The following is an 18,565-nucleotide window of genomic DNA, read 5'->3' on the forward strand; positions in this document are numbered from 1 at the left end:
CATAGGCACCTCTGGGATATGACAAGTTGCGCTGTGCTCTTTAGTAGTTTAAAGACTAGTCTTTGTTCCTGGGAGATGACAAATGAAAATAAACCAAAACGACAAGTCAAACTCAACTATATTTACACTGTTGGATTTGCTGTATTTACATTGTTGGATTTTGTTTTTAGCATTTCCTAGGATGGTAGATGTTGAAACCTCCTGATAGTGCTGGAGTTTTCATTTCTGACCCTTAGTCTGATCTCCTTTTTTCAAAGTGACTCAGCGTCATCAAAGAGAGAGTTACAAAATTCCTCGATATTGGGACAGATATGATTAATATATACTACAGCAAAAGGCTGCTAGGATACTATTATATAGCTTACCTTATAATAATCACATGGAAAAGTTATTGCTCTTCCATTTGGATTTAAAAAGTTAAAAGTATCTTATGATATTTAAGAAACATGGTGCAGTGCAGCATACAATATGATGAATAAATTTATTCAGATTTTACACACAATACCAGCCTCATTCCAGACTGTGTTGATGTAACAGGCCAATTAATTTTATAAAATAGTGCATCATTTGTAAAGTGAGATACTTAGGGTGAGGCAATTGTGCCAATGGAAAAATTGCAATTTCAAGAAGGCATGCCCAAGTGCTGTTTCAGCATATCACTAATTAGCATGCTACCTCAGACTCTCCCAGATTAATCTCTTCTGCTGTGTGTACTGTATATAGCTAGTAATCATGATTGATTACCGAACAGAGTTGTTGCAAACCACTGAAACCATATGATAAACTTGCTGGAACAGAATGGAGAATTTTGCTCTACATGTTCTGTTAGCAGTGTAATATCGAAAAGTGTGGTCTGGAGTTAGGGAAGACTTTAGTGACTAACAGATCTTGATTAGAAGCTGTAGAATTTTCTTTGATTGTTTTGTTTCCCTTTTGATGTTAAGATGTGACCTTTCAAGCTTACACATGAAGAAGCAGTGATAACCACATTTGTACACAGCAATAGGAAATGCTTGAGACGTTAGGGCATTCACTGCAAATGATGCTACATGAATTTGTCTCAATTCATTCTAATTACAGACTTCAGGCACTCATCCGAGTGCCTTTACTGCCATGCTCTGTTTCCAGGGATACATTTCCCTTGTTGGGGTTGTTCCATTTTGAATAACTAATCAAACTTCCATTGAACAAGTACTCTAACATCAATTTCTTGCATCTGAAAGTGCTCTAATCACTGTCATACAAACTCAGTCTGCCTCTTGATGTGGTTAAATGAATTTTTAATTTTATAAAGTAGAACAGATCCAAGAAAGAGTTTGAGAGATCTACCCCAAAGTAGCTAAAGGCCTGTTTGGCAAAGGCACTAACCTCATGTGGGAAACCCTGGCTGAAATCCCTGGTCTGAAGAAGATATATGAGACTTACAGCCAGGCAGGAATGACCAAGTCTTTTAGCCACTGACTGTTTTAGAGCTGGACTTCCCAAGAAGCAATTCCTTCTGGGAAAGAAACAGCGTTGCATGATTAACAATGTTGTTCAATGTTTTAGAACCCACTGTGAAACTTAGTAACTCCAAAACATTTTTCCTTTGCTCTCCCATTCAAAACCAAATGAAAATATTTTCACAGAAATCTTCCTCTACAATCCTAATTAATATTTCAGAATTTCTTTTATAGCTCTCTACCAATTTTACAAAATAATAATATCAGTAAAAAAAACCATGTACAACAAAAATGCAGCCATGACCTCTTTTAATATACATTAGTGTATATTAATAACTGCTCATATGCTGAATTTTGCTGTGAGCTCTGAGATACTGAGCAAAAATATGCCAAAGAATGTAGGTATTTCTTGTAACTCCTACTGTGTGCTCTCACAGAGGGCAAACAGAACTCGCCCCTAATTGCTTGCCTATGTGTAATTGCGATAGATTTTAGCTCCTCTTTTGTCCTTTTCTGCAGTACCTATGTGGTAATAAGACCTAGGAGACATGCATAAATTAGCTGGTACATTATGGTATCCTAATGTACGAAACAGTTGAAACTCACCATTTTTACCCTCTGTTATTCTGAAGTGGGTAACATCTAAGTGTTCTTCTCACACGTCTGGATGGTTCTTCTGTGCTTTATGTAACAATCAGGATGGTTTCTTTAGTGCCTTGCTGAGGTGAGTGAATACACAGCGACATGACAGAATAATGAGTAAGTCACAGGTTATGAGATTTTTGGGTTGATTCCAGCATCACCGCCCCTCATCCCTCTGCCTTAGTGAGAGAGCACATTCTCTTCCCTTGTGAAACAAAATCTGTTACTTTGGCTTGTCCACCCTGAAGAATTGAAAATGTACTAGAATATAATCAATAATTGACCTCTGATGATAAATCTTCAATTTCAGGTAGAATCTGATTGCTATAAATCGTGTTTGGGAAAAGTGTAAATTTGCTATGATCAGAGGTAAGGTTAGATCAGCAAGGAAAGCCAAAAAAAAGGCAAGAGTAAATTCAATATACTATTTGAATTGTTTTTGTGGAGACTCCAGCATGAACAGTATAGTCCGTATTTGCCTCTGACTTCTGTTTTGACCATGGAGAGCATTGCTTCAGTGGAGGCTCTAAGGGGTGGAATATTATCATTCACCCATTGGCACTGAGGACTCTCCTTGTTCCTGCATTGTTTTCCTTCTCTCTTTGAAAACACTTGGAGAACTTTAGTGGAAACAGTCCAAAAAAGAGACATCTAAATGTGGACACAGTTGAAATTGTGAGATGCAGACGGTAGGCCTACACCTATTCTGTCACGAAATTTGTCTGGGACATAAGTATCCTAGGAAAAACATTCTGTGGATCCTCATGACCATGATATAGCTTGTTTTAGATGGGAGCTGAAGAACAGGAGTAGGTAGCAGGAAAGGACAGAAGAACGGAGTATGTAGGCTTAAGAAAAACTCAAAGAAGTGTCAAGCAGTCATAAAGATTTGAAGGAAAGCCAAAAAGTTTCACAGCACATTGTAAACCTGTTCACAGGAAAGCTCCAATCTGTCTAGTGCTAAGAAAGCTAGGAAAAACTCCTTGTGTCAAACATGCTTAACTGCAACACATAAGGCAATGTGGCATTGTGATGGGCTATCATGAGAGAACTTGTCCACATATAGCAGGATAGAAGGATGCTTAGCCAGCTGCATAAAATTAATTTTCTTCATTATATAAGATGTCTTATTTTTTGTTTAATTTTTGTTTTTTAAAAAATGTAATTCCCCACATTCACCACTTCTGCAGCTGTTTCTTCCCTGATATTGATAAGTAATGTAGGAAACACATTATGCATGCAAAGGAATACGGCTGACATTAAATTTTCAACAAGGAAAACTGCTCCACTTCAAGATTCTAAACCATATTATGTAGCAGACCAGCTACTTCAGCTCCATGGGAAAAAACTGTGTAGTAGTTACTCCTTCTAGACAACAGGATTACCATATGCCCATAATTAGATATGGCCTTTTTATTTGTTATTTAATCAAATATAGAAATATGTGGCAATGTTGCAGTAAACTAAGAACACTTCACTTTGGAATGTGCAAACTAATCACCCTTCTTAGGTGGATCTTCTTGAAAACTGTACTACAGCTTAAGTAATTTCCATACTTTCAGGCAGCAGGATTAAGAGTTTTTATCTAAGTGTAAAAATCACACAAAAGAAGAGGAAAATAAAGACCTAATAAGGCAGTGATTGTCAGGAAATATCCACAGACACTTGAGTGAGAGGATGATGGATAGGGGAGGCCAAAGTCCTAGTTTATGAATGACACGATGCCTTGAATGAGTAATACATGTACCAGATAGCAACCTCAGCTTTGAAGTTAGTAACTAAATTGTGAAGGGGAGATGGAATTAGGAAATCCATCACAGGCCTGCAGAAGGTGTGGCAGTGCTCCAATAATTTGCTGACTTCTAAGGGAGGTGCATGTGGGTCTTAGTAGCAGGAAGATTTCATCTAGGAACAGTAATCTTTCATTTATCAGTCAAAATGTTGTCTGGTCCTGCTGTCCTTGCTTATTTAGAACAGATCTGGGAAAAGTTTTACTTCAAAATAATACAAAAAAAGCTTCCCACACGCCACCCTCCTTATCCAAAAAAACCCCATGGACTGTACAATAGTCAGAATGGATATTGGAAAGATAGTTCAGATGTGGGATTTGCCAAGGAAAAATCATAGCTCAACAATGTGACAAGCAAATGACAGAATAATTAATAGCCAGGAAAGAGTTTGGTAGAAGTAGAAAGCAATGTGGAGGTAGCTATAATTCTGATGGCTTCACTACCTCTTGCTCATTCAGGAACATTCTATGGCCATATAAGTTGTAGTATATGTTGTAAAATATTTTTAAATTATTTTTGTATATTTAAAATCAGGTTATGGGAAATGCGCACACCCAATAATTATGTAGAGCAGATGTAAAATGAGTGCTTATTTTATCTGAAATGAGCAAAGCTGATATTTCACTGAGTATCTCTAGTTAACAGATAATGTCAATAGAATAGGATGTTATCACAGGATAATGGTCTCCTGCTGCTTGATAAGTGCTGAGTCGAAACCACGATGTTTATTTTCAAGGCAGGGGACATTGATCCTGCGACAACTTTCTATTTCAATGACATTCTTGCTATTACATTAGATTGATGCACTTATGACCATTTTGTTTAATGGATGTTAGTTTAGTAACGTGATGGCTGCTTGTTGTGTGACTATTCAGTACAGTAGCTACTGTCTGATTGGCTTCAAGAAAAGAACTTGTCTGTTAAGCATAAAGGGTATAGATTTTTATTTTAAAAAGGGGACTCTGCTCCTGTGAATGAGGTCCTTGATTTTTTTGCTCTTAATCTCTGTTATAGAAAAGGTTGTTTACTTTGCAGGATTACCTTTTGATGCAATTCTCAGCAACAAGAATTTCTTCTTGAAAAAAAAAAAGATAAAGTAAGAATAAGCATTGCTTTGCAAAACTTGATCCACTCAATATTTGAGCCTTTTAGCCGGGAGCTTTTCCCAGGTGAAAACTGGTAATTTGTTCTTTGGAGAAAAAACAAATAACAAAAATGCTTTCAGTGCTGGAATTACTATTTTACTACTCTGTAGTAGACTATGTAACACATTAAAACCAGAAAGCAGATGAATTCCCAAGAGTAAAACAACCTTTTACTTTAACACACTTTCAGTGCAAGCCATGGAGTAAAGTTCTAGTGTGTGCTCTCTCTCCTTTTTACATTCCTGAATATTTTAGTGTCATTACCAAAACTGAACTTTTAATTTTTTGTACTTTGTTTCACCTTGTAAGAGAAGGCAAAAGGAGATTTTTTCGCTACACTGAATTTTAGGCCTGAGGAGATGTTTCATACAAACTAGGTTGTTTTGCATGGCTGAAAGACAAAGTCTAGTGAACAAACATCATTTAGCCTTCAGAAAAAAGCCCCAAACCAACCTTGTTTGAGAAACAGCTAAGGAAAGCCCTACTTAATTTTTGAAAATTGTCATTGCTTTAATGTGAGTAGCAGTGAAAACAAGAGTAGGAAGAGGACAATAAAAGAATCCGATCCATATTCTCACTGGGGAAAAAAGCTTTTCTGCAAATGTAATATCAACTATGTCCAGCAATAGTCCTATTGATTTTAGTGGGTCAAAGTACTTTATTACACTGAAAGTCACAAGGAATGTGACCTGGATGATCTAGTGATAAAACAGAGGACTTAATTATTTCTATTTTCTTGTCAGTGTAGTAATTTTACACTACATGTTTATGAAAACGTGGGAGGCACAGTGCATGAATTTGTACATGTGTGGGAGAACACTAAGGAAAAGAAATTAGCTGGAACCTCCTCACACACAATTGGGAAGCACAACATCATGGTACATTTTATGAAATTATATCTTTTAGAAAACCATTCTGAAGAGAGTGCAGTGTAGAGGGTCACTGTGATAAACAAATTTCAAACTACAGATGTAGTATGGATATATGCCAACTACAATGTTTAATGGAAATAAAACTTTTGATTCAAAACATGGAAGAATGTGCTGGTGATTTTTCTTTCAATCCAGATCGAATATTAGAAAATGAAATTCTCATTCCAGCATTTTTGCTTGCTTTTCTCCTTGAAATCTATAAAACGATGCAGAAAACACTTTGAAATCTGCGAAAAGATTGAGTTTGGTGTAACAGAGAGATGAAGGCTGGCTTAGGTAATGTTCATACATAAATCATAAGCAAAATTTTCTACTGATAAAAGCTATTTTTTAATTATAGGAATTGATAATCTCTCTGTATAATTTTTTTCTCTTACATGATCCCTTTTTTTCAGGTGTCAGTTGTGTTTCATAGCTGTAAAAAGTCCACCGTTTCCTTTCAATGAGAAAGACTTTTCAAGGACCGGACAATGGTTATCAAGGGCAATTTTATAACACATTAAAAGGACTAAAATTCTGGTTGGTTTGGCTTGAGCTGATGAAGATAATAACATGTGAATACTTCAATATGAATAACTTGTTTCAGAGAACAATAGACATTTGAAAATTTTAAAAAAGAACATGATCTGTATTTAGACACTTGTAGGCAGCCAGAGGATTACTTGAACTCTCTAATATTGCCATTTATGCAGTAAGAATCATGTTAAGATCATCTCAGGTGATAGGTGGGTGTGTTGAGGCCTGATGAAACTACAACTATGAGACAACAGTCCTGAAAATTGGATTTTTAACTGGTAAGATAATATTTTATGGTGAAATGAGAAATTATTCTTAGCCTGCTGATGATATCAATGCACATGGAAATCCTACAGAAAGGAAGAGAGATATAAAAAAAAGTCTTGATCTTGCTCGTTAAATCACATTTGTTCATACTGTTAGATCTCATTGGTTTTCCTTTATGCCTCCTGCATGCATGGAGACACAGCTTGTCCAGGTCATATTGATCAAGTATCCCTTCTCCTAGGACTAAATGTAGGGCAGAAGTGTTTCTCTGCCTGGATCTGCTTTGAAGGTGTTAGAGGGGTTCTGGAGAGAGAGGGAGAAGGTCTTTTCTAGACTCTCTGAAGGAAATAATTTCCACAAATTTTCTCATGAAGTAAACAGTTCTTGCCGGTGTTTTGTAGAACAAAGAAATCAAATGACAGTAAGAAAATCTGTAACTGCCCAGCATTGATTCCTGCTGTGACAAGCCACAAGACCCAGAAACTATTTCAGCTGTGAAATGGAGAACAAAGTTTACATACAGATAAAACACAGTGTCACCTGATGGTTGTGGTTAGGAACTGGAGCTCTTTCCATCCATTTCACATCCTTGGAATAAAAGTCAGTTGAAAGCAAAGCCAAGTCATTAGTACCTTGGACCATCCTGATTCCAGCTGAGTTGCACTACTCTTGGAACAAATAGTGAAGAATGTTGCAGAAGTGAAGAAGTATGCAGAAGCTCTGAGGTGTGCAATAAAATACACAACTGGTATGAAAATGTAAGGGAGAAACCACAGCAAACCAGAGCCTTACTCTCACCATGGAAAACCAAAGAGTGGGGTAAGGAAGACTTTTAGCAACCATGAATATATGTGTGTGAGGTGGCTGAACCTGAGCCGAACTGTGAAATCTTAGACAATGAAATACTACATAAAGAACTGTCCATCTAAGAAACAGTTTGCTTATCAAAGAGATGAATTAATTTACTACTGATAAAAATGACATATCAATCTAACAAGATACCTGTCAAAACTATTTATCTGTTCACTTCCTTATCTAGAATATGTGCCATAACCCTATAGATTAAAAAGAAAGACTTAAGAGAATAGTTGGAAATTAGCCTGATTTGTAACCACATGCTTTCATTTGTGTCCACTGCTATCAAGTGATTGACAGCATAACATAAATCAAAATTTTTTTTACTTATTAAAATAATATGAACTGCAGAAAGATTAAAGTCTCATTTACATAACCTGAGATGAAAGGCGATGAAATATTATAATTATCTTTTCAAGCTAAATTTGCACTGCCATTTAAAATTAACCTATGCAAATGACAGGTTAAACCCCAGGAAAGCTCCAGCTCTGCTTGAAAAAAGTACAATCAATTTCCAATCATGAGTGTGTTTTTATGCTAGCCCTTCAATTAGTCACTCAAGTCCATAAATATATGCCAAAATAATGAAAATTATTTTTATTATTGTTTTGTTCTTGGCTTTTAGCCCCCACAGAAGATACTGATTGAGAAGTCTTCAACCTTATTTGCATGGAGTAGCACTCTACTTATAGATAAGTCTACATGACTTATCTATACAGTAATGTGATGTGTTACTCGGGCCAAATGAAGACAGTGAAGCACAATTATGTTCATAAATAAGCTGAGAATCTATGTTTTTTATAGTTCATAGGTGTAAGGGATAACTGGTAAGATTGGCATGAGCAACAAGACAGTTTTTTAAAGGATCCCACTCTTGTAGGAGTGGGAATCCGAGAAGGAAGGAGATATACTTCTTTTTTGTCTATACTTGGAAGGGGGATCAATTCCCATTTGTCACCTTGTTTTGGCTCTGCTCAACTATGCACACCTTTAAGGTACCTGAAATGCCTCTTCCTTTAGTTCCACTTTTGTAAGATGCTTTCACAGTCACAATGGGTGCACATGGATATGCACATGTCAGAGAGAAAGGGAGAAGGTTTATAAAAAAACTAAAAATCTTGCAAACACAGAGAGGAAATAAGAATATTTCTACCCACCAGAAATACTATGTTTGATACCCATGCTCTCCAGGAATGAATACACAGGGAGAGAACTTTATTTGGCTTGGTGTGGAGTCTAAGATATTGACCATCTGAGAATTTGAATCAGGTGCTGAGCATTTATGGACAAGCATTTCTCATTTAGGACTACAAACAACGTAGTTGATTATTTTTGACACTCTGTTATCAAAAGTTTCTTCGCACTTCTGATCTTAAAACTTAGAAACAATCACCTGAGGCATTATACTACTGAGATGTCATACTGATGTGTTGGTACTTTTATATAAAGCATCTTGGGCCAGAGGTTACTGAGTTGCTGGTGGCTAGGTTTGAAGAGGTGGGAGGAATGCCCTTTGAATTTCTGCTTTAGCAACCCTGAATGCTGAAATGCTGCACTCTGACTTCAGGTCTTGGGAGGATCAGGTGAAACTAGCTTTCCTTAAGAAGCTAAAGATAAGGATGAAAAGATTTAGTGGCTTGTATTCATTTGCCCATGGGAGGGAGCAAAGAAAGGGCAACTGCAGGTGTTAGCCTGAAACTCCCAGCTGTCCACCATAGAGAATAATTGCTTCTCTGTACCATTACTGGCAAGAAGGAAAGTCTCCTTAGAAGTTTTTGCTAAAGAGAATCTTTGACACATCACGTTAAAGAATACCTTGCTGAAAGTAGAGTTTGTGTGTAAAGCTGTCAATAACAGTTTTACTGTCATTTACTTAAGAATTTCTGTGATGTGTGCCCACTTTTACTGTTTTCCTCTAGAAGGACAAATGACTCAACAAAAAAAATGTGTTTCTGAATATTTCTTTTCCTAGGAGTTGTTCTGTTCTGAACCCAATCTATTTTCTCTGGCTTTACATGTTTTCTAATGAGTAAAATGATCTGCTCTCCAACAATACACACAGTGCAGCTGATGTCTAAGTGCTATCGTTGCAGACTCCTTGCAAACTTTGAGGTATTGGTATAATTTACACATGAGGCTGAGCTTTGGGAAGGAAGCAAGTCTCCAGTTATACAGGAATAGATTTCTATCTCTAAAGAAATTAGAAAGTCTAGAGAAATCTGGAGTACTTATTTCTATCCTCCTTGACTCTTACTAGCCCTTTGGTAAGTGCTTTCCTTAGAGAGTAATGTTAGTAGACTCCTTTAAGCCTTTACAATGTGTTTCTAAAGGACTAAACCTTGAGCAAATAATCAGAGTAAGGAAAAAAGATTCTTACCAAGGGATACTGCAGTAAATGTAACATCAACAAGTGCAAAAATTTTCCCCAAAGTGGGAGAGCTTACTTGTCAGCATTCTGTGAGCTTTGTGCATTGCAAAATTTTGTTTATGTCAGAGTCAGTTGTAAAGGGTAATAGTGAAACTACTGAAAACTACTGACTGACATGATGGTTTAACCACAATTTTTCTTCATAATAATTTGAAACACAGATTTTGATTTTATTAAAAAAAAAGTATACCCCTTATGAGTACTTTAGCACCAAGTTTACTTACGCATAGCATAGAATTTTCATTCTGTAGTAACTTTTTTGCCTTGGGTTAATTTCTAAAGGTCTACATTTTATTCTGTCTGTAGTCTGAAAAATTTAAATTCTGAATGTAACTACAAGAATGATCATAGACCATCAGCAGCAAAGGAGGAATACATTCTCTGGGTTATCACTTCAGCACTGTGTACACAATATGTCAGAGTCTGAAACTTTCAGATTAATTACTAGTCCTGGCAATGCTGTATGTGTTTTGTTGCCCTTCAAGCTCGCAATTAATATTCAGACAGTTGTGAAGGGAGGATAATTTGGTGATTTTCAGTTTATTCTTCCAGGGAATAAACAAGAGAAGAGAATACATATTTCTCTTTTACTGCAGTTCAGAATCAGTTGATTAACTTGTGTCTCCAACTGTACACAATCAATGTCAGTTAGAGTACAACTTTATTGAAGTTTTCTTGAATTTACATAACTTTCAGCACCATTACATGCATAATTTATCATGACGATGCAGTATCGTTGTAGGGTATTTATAAGCTTTGTGCAGTGGGGCAGAATTTCGAACTTGGTCCTTCATTAAATTTTAATTCAATAACTTAGCTAAACTAGGTGAGCACTGATAGCAAGAACACCAAGAGCTTTACCAGTCTTTAAATGAAAATGTTCTCTGTGTTCAGTGCCTCTGCAACCCTGCGGGACAAAGTTTAATGTGCTTATGAAAGTGTGTTTACCTTCAGCATGTTCACTAAGTTTTTCTTCCAAACATTTTTACCAGTCTATAGTACGAAGTGACAGCCAAACAATTGCAGATTTTAATTAAAAAAAAATAAAATTAAAAATTCCTTTGCTTGGAAAGGGAAGTGATGAGGAAAACCTGAGGTTTCTCTGTATTTCTCATTTTTTCACTTGAGGCCATTTTCTCTGGCTCTGTCATTGTTACCTGGGAGAGGAGACTGACCTCCTTTCAGGTAGTTGTAGAGTTGTAGGTGGCCTCTTTGAGGCTGGGAATTCAGCCCTTACTTTCTTTAGCTGTTTGAAAATTGGTGTCTACTTCCACAAATGCTCTGAATCCTAGAGCTATACTTTCTATATTATTCGAGATGCTTTAGGAGGGTGCTTTTTGTTTTCTGTGTAGAAAGGATGATCGGTTTCCAATGGTGTCTCAACATCAGTGAGGATAAGGGGTTCATTATTGACATACACGTCACTGGAAACTGTTGAGAACAGGAGATAAATAACTGATTTTACACCCTTTGAAATAATAATTAAAAAAATTCAATTTCTAATGATTTTTACACGTTCTAGACAAAGCCTCAAATGAATGAAAGATATGTTCCACTCTGTTACAGTCATACTTGCCATTGGTCCCTGGAAGTACTCTTTCTGGATTCAGTGGACTTCTTGATCTCACAGAAATATGAATATTCTGCAGCCTGTGACTCTGTTCTCATTTACTAATATGCATAATTTCTCATGTAAAATACTCCAACATTATGTAGAATGTTAAATACAAATAATGATATTCTGAGAGTGAAAGAAAATTGGAAAAAAAAGAAAACCCTCTCCCCTCTCCACCCTTAAAACCTCCCTCTTTTATGCCAGAAATAGAAACTGTGATGAGAAACGACATTGTGACTTTGAGCCTTTCTTCGGGCTGCAGACAAAAAAGAACAAAGTTAACCTTGTTATATTTTTCCATCCATAGTCTGAAGAAGGCCACGTAGTTGAGATTTCATTTCTCATTTCTATTTCTAAGGTATATTTTTTTTATCCTCCTTATAAAAGAATGGATTTTATAGCTACATGTTGATCCAGCGGCTGGTTTGTTTTTTAAATTAAAATGTTATCTGTTTATTATTCAGATACAATTTTAAGCAGTTTTGCTCAGCATATTTTAATTCAAAATCCCATTAAAGATGCAATATTCCTCTGCTACTTTGTCCCCCACTGCGCTGACATTCAGTTTCCCCATTTTAAATAGAAATATAATATTATATATCTGTTCAGGTTGATGTAATTTCCAGCACTGAATTACCAGTCATTGGACTGCCTTTCACCTTCCTATCATGGAAATTTTGTATTCGGACACATTTTTCTTCACATTTACAAAATGCATTATTGGTCTGGCTATCTTGCAATTGCTTTACAGCGGCACTTTCTTTTTAAATCTAGAAAACTTATCCCTTTGCTTCCTACCATCTGATGGAAGCAGTAAGAATTGCTGAGTTAAGATAAATACCCTCATTTTTGTGGTAGAGAGGAATGGGGATGAGAAGCAAAATGTTAATTTGTTTTAAAGTTAAAAGTACTGACCCATGCACTGAAGATAAGCATATCTAATTTTAAATCTTCCATATCTATTGTAATGTCTAATTGCATAGTTAAATGAGCTGTAAAAGCAGAAATGCCGCTGTAACCTCTAAACAATTTTACACAGTTCTAGAACATTTGAGATAACAGAAGAAAGCTTAAAGAAGCTTTTCTCCTCTAGTAATGCTAGTACTTCAGAGGACAGAGTTTACTGAACAGGAGAAGCTTTCTGCTTGAGCAGCACTTTCCCATTACTCTGGACACACGTTAGATTTAAGGAGGCAATTGAATGCATCATGTGGGCTATGAACACTCTAAAAAGGTCCAAAAACATTAGTAGATGTGTCACTCAGTACTCAGTTCTCATCTTGGATTGATGTAATGCTGGAATAACTTGATTGAATTCAGTAACTTTATTCTAAATTAACATAATTGCTACCATAATTATTTAGCCTACAGAAGCATCTGGAGCCCCTAACTAGGTCAGGGCACAATTTTGCTAGGCTCTCTGCATTACACTTGCACATAAACAGATTAATATGTCAGAAAACTGTATATATAGACTGTTTTTATCTGAATACTTCGCTTGGGGCAAAATAAAACAACGGGGAGGTGAATTCTCTAGTCTGAGTGTTAGCCTCTGTGACTGACTTCACTGAAAGTTCCACAGACTTTCTGTGCCTCTGTTCTCTTTCTAGAAAATGCTGATGATAGCGTTTCTCTTGTTTTATGAGAATAATTGCATTTAAAATTGTGAAGTGCTCAGGCACCATGGTAATGGGGAGATGCACAAGTGTTGTGGATAGACAAGATAATCCGCATCCAATTGTTTGTGCTTTATAGCCCTTAATGACAGATACTTCAGGGGAGTTGCTTGTATCCTGAAGATGAGACGTACAAGAACATAAGATTTTTCACTACAGAGGGGTTAAAAGGATAATACCAAGTAGTTGGAAAATAATACCCTTTCTATGGACTGTGAAAGAGTGCAAGTTTACTAACAGCAATGATAGTTTCTAAGGTTATGTGAAATCACAATACAGTCTTTACAAGGTGGGAATTACATACACATGATATAGCACAGCTTGTGTTTCTGGTGAATGTAAGGTGTGACTTTTTGTTTCTACTCAGAAGTTCGAGTCTAACAATGCTGTAGGCAATAAAAAACTTCTTGAAAAGAACATTATGTATTGTTCCTTGTCTTTGCCCTGTCTTAATTGTCATTAGTTTGTTGTGCCTAGCAAACAGAAAGTACTAGGACAGGAGCTGAGTGGCTGTTGCATGAAATTAATTTGGGATTCTGAAGTATCTTAACGTTCTTAGGGTGACCAGCTTCAGTGAAGCTAGGATATAATTTCAAGATATTTGAAGTTGACCTGATTAAACCTTCTTTTTATCTCCCAAATTATCAAGAATGACAGACATTGTCAGAGAACACTTCCTAGGTTTTATGCTTCCAGGACCTGACAATTTTTACTAGCAAGGAAAATGAGTTATGTAGAGAGAATTAGTTTATCCCTTTTTTCAACAAGAAAAGAGTGAAGAGTTTAGACCGGCTCTCCCGATAACACATCGTAGTACTCTGCAAGTTAGTGACACTTAGGAGACCAGTCACCAGAGCAACCAAATACGCTGTGATCTTTCTTCTGATAGCTGTGTGAAGTACAAAAGTCTTTATTTGCTTTTTAGTGATACGGAATCCAGACTTTGAACAAGTTCCTTACCAACTTTCTGTAACAGTGCTGTCTCATAAGTGATCTGGGCCCAAATGAATTTATTTCCCAGACAGACAGAAACCTTCTGGTAACTCAGAGAATGGAATTTGTGTTCTTCCAAGTTTTCCACTAGTGCCTCTTCACTGAGGCACAGTAGTTTTTTTTTGTCTGCAGGCTCTTCAGACAGCTTAAGTTAAACTTGAAATGGTCCAGTACTGTACTAGAAATGATGGAATTACAGGAACATGATCATGCAGCAAAAGGACTGACCAAAGTCTTTTGCATCTAGATATCTGAGTCTAGATATACTTTTTAAAGAACAGCCTTAATATTACTATGAACACAAAACTTTTAATTTTTTTTTTAGTTTTTTTAAATTTCTGGCTTGTCCTGAATTCAATGGCAAAACCTGAGAGCGTACTGGTGAGGCCAGGATAGCAAAGTCTTCTGGATGCCTGGTTTCAGTTTCCCTCTAACTTCCTATAAAGACCTATTTTTAGGTCTTTATCAGTACCTGATCAGTCTGTGTTTTAAATGCTTCAATACTTTCTCAGTATCACCTTAGAAAGTGTAGTTTGGTGGAGATAACTCCTAGGATTTTCCAGCCAGGACAGACTTGCATGGCTTGTGCATTCTTGCTGCAGTGGTGGTTGTTTTTTTCTTAAGTTTTTTGTCATGACCTAGATGTCTGTGACTGGAATTTCATAGAAAAATATGTGATTAATACTGTGCCTTGGTATTATATAATCAAAAGTAATGCCTTCTTGAAATACTTGTGTCTTTGAGGATATTCCCTTCTGAGAAAACAAAATGCTTTGGCTGTGAATTTCCAAGTATCATGAGTTTCAAGGGAAAGACTGTGAGTAATTCATTTTAGCAAACCATATGGTAAAAGATTAATGGATTATTTGCTTCGAGAACAGTGGAAAGAAATGTAGGACTCTGCTTTTAAATGTATCAGAAACCTAACTATATAATTGAGTTCAAGTGTGAAAATGTCTTAACTGGGATTGTCTGACACTTGATTTCTCAAATGAAACGCAGCTGATCTAAAGAAGACCAAAGCTTTGGCTTACTGTGCCATATAAAGTGAGCATAAATGTTTTTGCATTGTGTCAAGTTGTTTGTGTCACCAGTTTTGTTTATGTCACTGTTAATAATGTACAGTTATTGTAGTTAGCCAGTGTTGGAAAGGATAAAATTAACGCTATTAATTCAGCTACAAGGTTTGTGGATCTGTGAGCAATTGAGCAGCATAACTAGGGGTCACTACCTGGATTAATGATGCTTCATGTCTTGGATTGATCATATCTAAATGTTAATCAATTCCAAGCAAATGCCTGATGCTGGTTCTTTAATTTTTTTCAATTTGTTATTTGCAAGTAGTATGAAATCAAAGAAAGATATTAAGCTCCCATGTCAATTAAAATGCTGTTGCTATGATAATTAGCAGCTGCTTTTTCTGATGACAAATTTAATTAGAAATACCTATACTAGTTTTTATACAAATATGGCAATTTCTTCTTGATCAATTAAAGGAACTCTGCGTTTCTTGTGTATTTTTACTAACAGATAGCATCCCAAGGCTTCAGTTATCATCTTATATGACTGGCAAGGAAACTAGGATGAGTGACATAGAGGACAAAGTGATTTACCTACTGATATTGAAGAATTTCAAGACTGAAACAGAGGATGGCAATGTCAACTAAAGGTGCCATTCGGGTCTATAAAAAGTTAACTTTTTACATAAATTCCCACTGAAAATGCTTTCTGTGCACTTACTAAAACAACTTCTTTTTTGATATTGAATGAGAATTGTTACAGACCAAGTACTTCTTTTGTGTGTGATATTTATTGGACAAGGAAGATTGATTTACCTTTCTCTATGTCTACATTAAAATGATTTTTTTTCTCTAATCTCTTTTCTGGCACTAAAATTTTGCCTGGTCTTGATCAAAGCATTTAACTCCTACGTGCCTTGATCATAGCTTTCCAGTCATTCTTGGAGACAGAAAATTTTTATCTGAAATGAGAGTTTACAGGGTGACCATATGTCCCTTCACTGTGGTATGAATTATATAAGCGACTTTCATACTTCTGATTATCTTCCAGCTGGTGTCAATGACACACAGTGTGCTCATAAAACTTATATGTAAGGGTAACAACAATGGATATAGTAAAAGGGTCGAATCAAATATTTACAGGAAAGCACTGCTTTTCCCTGTTCTCTAAGTGACTACAACAGCATCTCTTTCCATTCTCTGGTCTTCACTGAGTATCTGTTTATTCCTGTACATAATGGTGTGAGCAGGGATGAGCAACACTGTAGGATAAAGATTTTATATCTGAGTCATAGAATTCAGAGACAGAGAAGACATATTTCATGCTGTAGTTCTTCTTCCCTTTCTGGATAATTTCTGCCTAAATATATTTTTCTTTCACTGCTTTCAGAGCATGTCCACCAAAATAATATACAAACACATGAACTGTAGTATGATAGTTAACATTTTATCATAGAGAGCTCTGAGGGCTTATGACAGCAGTGTGAGAAGCTCATTAATGAGGACTGTGAGTGTTTTACTGGTAGGATTGTACTGATGACATCTGCTTCTTGCATAAAGTAAGATTTTTCTTCTGGTTGTTTGGATGAAGCTGCTTACTTTTATTACCTGTTTATTTCTGAGATTTGGCTCTCCTGAGAAGGACAGCTTCTTTTGTATATGAGAGATTGCTGAAAGGAAAGACAATCTATCACTTCATTATTTTCTGCACTTTTCTTTAGCTTCTGTGGTTCTAATGAGCTACTAGAATAAAGTCATAATGACAGTAGTCATACAATATGTTGAGTTTGCTTCCATTATGGCATATCTGGTTTCAGTTATCCAAAGCTGCTAGTGAAGGCAATGTGCTTCTGATTAAAAATAGATTTTTGTCAGTAGACTCAGTACCAAAAATGACAAGTTTGGGTTAGTAGTTATGAAAACCGCACAGATTTCTTGTCTTCTAACTTCATTGTACTGTAACTACAATTTCCACAAACCTAATTGCAAGAAGAAGTTGTACAGAGGTGGTCCCAGACAAGAGTGGTTTCTGGAATGCAGAAAGTTTAGTTAAATAAGCAGAAAGGACTTTGTCAAAAGTTCTCGGGTTTTTTTAAAGGGGAAGGGGTAGGGGAGGCTGGATTTGTGCTACTTTTTTATTTTCATGGTTAGTTCAATCTCAGCTTCTTCATTTACCCTGCCATTTGAATACGACTCTATGGTCTTCCCCTGCTCTGTGCCCCTCTTCCCTCCCACCCTGCAAAAAACAGCACTGTGAAAAGACTATCTCTGAATTTGGACATGTGCTATTTTTCCCCTCACAATGATTTTAGAAACTTTATCAAAATAATTTGTAAAAGGCAAATGATAGAGTTCTTCTGACTCTAAGAGTGGATTTTGCGCTTATTATTTTAGCATTTCAACTTCTGAGGCATATTTCTAATTATCATACTAGGGCATGTTACAGAGTTCAGTGACCAGAAGCATCAAGAAGTAATTAAAAAAAAATCTCAAATGATATCTAATTAAAAACTGTTCCAGGCAGAATGAATTAAACTTAGCCTTAAACTTGCTTACTGCATCTATCTTCCTGATGTCTGAAGGAGCTGAGTTGCAAAGGTAAATCATATAATGGTAAAAAGCCCTTGCAGCAGCTAACTTCAGAAATGGAGTAATCAACAATGAACTGGAATCAGAGAATAACCAGGAGTGGTACATTACATCATCAAATCTCTTGAGTTGGCAAGAAACATTTAAAAAAAAAAAGTTTTATTGGCTACCAAATCCGGAGCTATAAGAACCCTAGATATTTTTGTGGAGGATGATGGTGGTGTAATGACATTAATCAGATCCTTGGGTGGAAGCTAGTATAAGGTATTAAGAGGATAATATACTGGTGTACTAGTTTAGTATGATAATCTGGTCAAGCTGTTTTGTCATATGGCATCCTGATATGACTTCCAGTTTTTCTGCTGGAAAATCTGTTGACCTTTCTTCCCTTCATCCCATCCCACCCCACTTCGCTATTCTTTTTGGCTGCTTCCCCACTCTTAATGTAAGTCTCAAAGTACATGTGTGTTAAATAGAGACATATTATAGAAGGCTATCAATCCAAATTATCATCCATTCCTTCAGCAATATTTTGTTCTGTAAAACTACTGGAAAATATGAGTGGAAACCCAGTTCAGAGTCACAAAGCTTAAATCTCCAATGTAGACTTTAGTGACAATGACAAAAAACTCCCAAAGCTAGCTGACTTGGCCAAA

This window comes from Manacus candei, unplaced genomic scaffold, assembly GCF_025592945.1.
Source record: "Manacus candei isolate 608988 ecotype Guabito, Panama unplaced genomic scaffold, ASM2559294v1 h1tg000028l, whole genome shotgun sequence".
Taxonomy (NCBI): Eukaryota; Metazoa; Chordata; class Aves; order Passeriformes; family Pipridae; genus Manacus; species Manacus candei.